Source organism: Aplysia californica, unplaced genomic scaffold (genome assembly GCF_000002075.1).
Source record: "Aplysia californica isolate F4 #8 unplaced genomic scaffold, AplCal3.0 scaffold00635, whole genome shotgun sequence".
NCBI classification, from domain to species: domain Eukaryota; kingdom Metazoa; phylum Mollusca; class Gastropoda; order Aplysiida; family Aplysiidae; genus Aplysia; species Aplysia californica.
The window spans coordinates 93,565-99,281 of record NW_004797905.1 but is presented as its reverse complement, the minus strand read 5'-3'; positions in this window follow the sequence as shown (position 1 = coordinate 99,281).

Here is a 5,717-nt window from a genome sequence, read left to right as displayed (position 1 = left end):
CTCACTCTTTCTGTGTGTGTGTGTGTTTGTGTTGTAAAGGTGCGGTTTTGAGGGGGCAGTATCGATAGAAATCACATCCGGTCAGTCCTACTGACCACGAGCCGCCCCTGCCCGTTGTTACATTCATGTCGTGAGTCATAAACTTTCTTTCAGTGCTTGTCCCAACGAGACCTTTCGGAATGTACTCTTAATTATTTTGTTTGTTTTTTTCCCCTTCTATCTGTCTTTGCCTCCATCACCAATCGCATTACCTCCTGTAAATATCTGATGCGAATGGTTGTTTGGGTTGTGAGATTTTGATTCCACCGAATACATGTACCAGTAAACTGAGAAACGAGGGGAAAGTTGTTTGTGTTTCAAGCCCTCAGCATTTTATCTTCTAATCCCTCCATTTATTCTAGTTCGTCTTTTGTCTTTCTATACTCTCCTTTACAGCTCTACAAATTTGCAATTTTGAAAGTGAAAAAAGAAAAGGCAAACTTGTTGTTGCATGCACAAGTACGTGAATCCAGGGAGGCGCGTCACGTCGTGAAAGGTTGTGAAATGGCGCGCTCCAAAGAGGAACGCTACGTTCCAAAGTAAAATAAAAACAGCGCGCTAACGTGGAGCGCCGTGCGGTGTAAAGGTTAAAGAGATTTTGAGAATGCCATGAATTATTATTTTGGCCGCACTATAGTGTTGATTTAAGTCCTACGGATGCATTTTCATGGTGCTTGTATCTTAGTAGCAAGGTTTTTTAGGCGCAAACTTTGCCATTCCCGAGGACAGCTCATAACAGAATACTGACTTAAGGATTCTGAAATCAGACATGATTACATGGTCAGCCCATCGAAGTAGAGTTCTTTTAAGCTTCGAAAACAATCTCGTCATTTGCTCTCTTGAGAACTCCAGCCGACTGATGCCAAGAATTGCTCTGAACCATTTCGTAGTGTGTAAATGATTTAGCTTCTTGGCGTGGATTTTGGTGCACTCTCTGGGCCCTAGCAATAATTTACAGTGGTTCTATCTTATTAATGCAACTGTTCACTACGTATTCGCAAAGGAATTGGCGATAGAATTGTGTCGATCATTTCAGCTGTCAGCAGTACAATAAAGGCACACCTTTTTTTTAATCAATAGAAACGATGCTGCACTCAAGGTTTTCTCTTGCATTTTTTTTATCCAGTTACCAAATACAGGAGTCAAAAAGCCGTATTCTTGGCACAGTGTTTACAACACCGCATTATAAAACTATTTATCACTTACAAGTAGAGGTTTTGTCAAGTTAAGAAGGGAGTGGGTTGTGGGTACTGATGGTATTAGTATTATTCATACTGCCGCAGCCTTCTGCAATTGTTAGTGCCCAAACACTATCACTTATTCATAATTAGAAATCATTAGGCCTATTTCTTTTATTTGTTTTTCTATCAAAAGACTGGCACCCAAGCCAGGTTGACATAAATGATTGAACAACCAACACACTATGTCGGCGGACACAGTCAACACTGTATTTTCAATCGTCTCTATAATCTGAGCGGAACTTTTGTTCTTATACATGCCATTTACAGATCTATTATCCTCGAAAATAACCCGTAAAATACCATATAAAAATGTTGCCCGATATGTATTGAAGTGGTGTACTGCATCTTTAGTTAAAACGTACTCAAAATGCAAGCCAAGGATATGGAAACGTGAACATAGTTTGTCGATAGCTTACATCCTGATCCTGGACGAGAAAGAAAATGATGATGATGCATATGAAAATACATAATATGATGATGATGATGATGATGAGGAGGAGGAGGAGGAGGAGGAGAAGGAGGAGGAAGACGACGACGCAGAATATTAGAATATGAAACAAAGAGGGAGGAGAATGGATGGATGGACTGACAGGGGCTGCATAAAGAGATGCATGTTGACACGACAGATGTCATTTAGAAAGCAGGATAAACAGAAGACTATAGGGCTATAGAGGAAGAGAAGAAGTAGGACCTACAACATAGTATTAGTGACTCTTTTTATTCAATCACCCGGGGGCTCCAGTGGCTAAGTGAGTAGTGAGTTTTGACTCAAGCAATGTCAAGCAAGTGTCGGTGACACGGGGATCAGATGGGTGGTCACTGGAGTGTGTCCTTGAGCAAGACACGACAACCCTAACTCAAATTACAGGGCGCTGCACAGTGGCGACCGACAGTGGCATTGTTTGTAAACTGTTCTGTATTTGTGTAATAGTGTGTATTTATGTATGTATTTATGCATGTATGTATTTATGTATTTACGTATTTATAATTATGTATTTATGTATGTATGTTTGCCATTGTAAAACAAAGTGCCCTTCTGGGACAAATAAAAGTGTAATTTATTTTTATTTTTATTATTATTATTATTATTTTTAGCGTGTGGGGCGCAGAAAGAGAAGGGGGAGGGGTAATGTATTAAAAGGGTTTGGTAGAAGAATATCCACGCCGTTATAAACTTCAAAATGTAATTCTGAGTGTCAAGACATTTTTTTGATTGAAGTCACTGAAATAATTATGGATAGAGGCTAACTTGATTGGCACGAGACAAAAAAAATACGTCTGCAGTATATTGTAGGTCACCCAAAGATTTACTTTCCACACACACTTACAAAGGCTCGACGTGCACTTACCATGTAAAAATATGAAACCCGTGCGCTGTCAATTGATACCTTACCAATGACGCTGTCCCATGCAGATGAAGTCCAGAATCAGATACTGTACAATGTACTAACCCCCCCCCCTACCCCCAAACACAAACACATACTCACACACACACACACACACACACACACACACACACACACACACACACACACACACACACTCACTCACAAAAAACACACACACTCACACACACACAAACACACACAAGCGCTCGAAGACAACACATTTAGCTCAAACAATTTCCGATCTTATTCAAAAGATTCTCAGTTGTCAGAACACTATTTTTAAGTGAGGACTTGTGTCAAATGCTAATTATAGACATTAGAATCTAGCCCAAAGAAGGTAGTCTAAAAATAAACGCCATATACTGTACACTATTCAATGCCAAAATTATGTGAGCCCCGGAGCAATCCAGCAGAGTGCTCAAGTGAATTCTGATTGGTTCATTGTCTTTTCACTGGATTATTTTAAGTGACACTGTGACTGTGAACCTGGGGGAGATGAACGTAACATACTCAAGTCACCGTCCTATGATTTAATTTGAGTATTTGAATGGTTTTGGTGTGGAGTGGTGTTCAGTTCTAATGCAGGATGTTTAGCTAACAAAGAGATTTAGTTCTAGGAATCAAAGCGACAAGTAAAAGGAATGAAAATAAAAGCACGAGCTCCTCCCTCACCAACCCAAAGATCCTAAAACTATACACCATCCCATTTACTATGCCCTTGACCATCGTCAGCCTGTGATAGCTTAATTAATTGTGCACGCCCACTTTTTAGCCCCACGAGCCGCCCCTGGTATTAACACCTAACAGAACTGCGGGTGGCTTAAAATTCAGTAGGCATTAAAGATTAGAAATATGCAGACAATATACACCTAGGCAGTAATAAGAGACCGGTTGAATGATAAATGTAGCTGAGGAAATTATGTAAAATAATATGTATTTGTGTTGTCCTTCCTATGTAAGTAACAGAGAGGCCAATTGACAATTAGAAGCTGACTTTGCGCTCTGTGGGCAAAAGCTGAATTGGCCTGGGAGGCTGATGAAAGAAATGTAAAACAGCTTTGTTCTTCTTCTTCTTCTTCTTTTTCTTCTTCTTCTTCTACTTCTTCTTCTTCTTCTTCTTCTTCTTTTTCTTCTTCTTCTTCTTCTTCTTCTTCTTCTTCTTCTTCTTCTTCTTCTTCTTCCAATTGACTTCCCAGTCTCTAGTGTGGAGGACGTTGTTCACTGCGCGTCTTCCAGGCTCCCATAGAGTTTTGGGACTCCCTATCCTGGTTTAGGCCAATATTCCTTTGTAAGTAATGAAGAAATAAAAACCGCTCTGGTGGGCAAGCAGGCGTAAATGTAATACTGTAAATTGGAATGAGCATCGCCAGCTGAATGCCAATTTTTACCAACTCTAATCCCCTACTTTTGGAAGTTTTTTTGTCTAAAGATCTTGTTGGACCACAAATTATTACAGTTAAAGTCTGTGTTCTGTACAATTTCAATTTAATTATGTATTGACTCTCATTGTTACATTTGGAATTCAGTGCTTCCACAGAGAATCAAACCACAACAGGAAAATGTAATTAGTATTTATCATTAGATAGCAATAAGTCTGCGACATGTATCGTTTAGAAACACAATCAAGGAAATCAAATATAGTACATCAGTAGAAGTACAGGTAACATGGTCACAGGCACCATTTCAAAAACGAATTTCAGCCATCAAGAGGGATTTCACACACGTATCCAAAGGTCAAATCACAAGGCACGTTGTTGAGTTTGCCATATTGTTTTATATTAACACAGTCCTCACGGATCAAATCACTTGGCTCGCCAGTGGCAAAAAGGGTATCTTTCTGGGTCTGCGTTAAGTTCCGACCATCCGCCCAAACAAACGCGGTTCGCTTCTTTCTAGAATCTAGACCAATCCAAGCGTATCCGTTTAATGCACTGTGATTGTGTATAGCTCGCCTTAATATCTCCAGCTTATCGACGGTGTACGTGACAAAAAGTCGTCCATCGTTGAAGCTGGAACAAGCAGCTTCAGCATCCTCGTGAGATTTCTGATTGTCGTCTACACGTAAACAAGCCACAGTGTTATTGTACTCGTAGATGTTGAAGCCACTGCTAAAATCACACTGAACAAAGAGCTGGTCTGATCCTGAAGGTAGTGGTGGACCGATTTTTAAACCTGAGGCGCATGTACAAGATCCTTGAATGTTGTTGTACGTAAAGGCAACACTCAAATGAGATGAGAAACATTTGGAACCGCAAGCCAGAAGGTATGGCACGTTATAAACCCCAGCTTGGACGATGCCCATAGTTGACGTATTAAATCTGACAAACTTCTTGTTGAATGTTGCATTATAACTAGCCGATGCTATGAAGGCGCTGTACGCATACAGGGATATAGTGATATACAGTGCTGGATATCTGAGAGGATGCATTCTCATTGAAGATAATTCGGGAGAAACTGTTCGAAAGTTAGTTATATCTTTTTAGTGCACAGGGTTCACGATTTCAGATTAATGTCTTTGTTTCTGTTCAGTGGAAGTGAACAGGGAAAGCCGTTGTAAGAGAATCGAGCACGATGTCCATATTATGATTAGAGTTTCTTAACATAAGATAGGAAACATAATTTTTATCAACATGTACTGTCCGTTTAAAAAAAACCCATCAAAGTAAGCAAAGTCTGTGCACGTCGTTCCGTTCGGCAGCTGTGGTAATCTATAACGGCGGGACGTGGCTCCTGTGCTTTTGCACGTACCAATCAACAACCGGAGCAAGCCCTTTATCAAGCCAATTCACTGGCTCCACCTTCAGGCTTAAGGAAAACAAAAGAGTTGTTCAATCGATGACCCGTTTGAATACGGCAAACTGTTTTGTCTCCCAACACACAGTTAGACCCAGATACCATTGTCATTGGTCAGACCAACAGACTGAAATAACGAAAACTGTTTTACTAATTAAGTTCATCCTGCCATGACGGCCACCTGTTTATTACGCCCATCTGTACAAACGGCCACTTTCCATTTTCCCCCTTGCGTTTTATGATATATATATATATA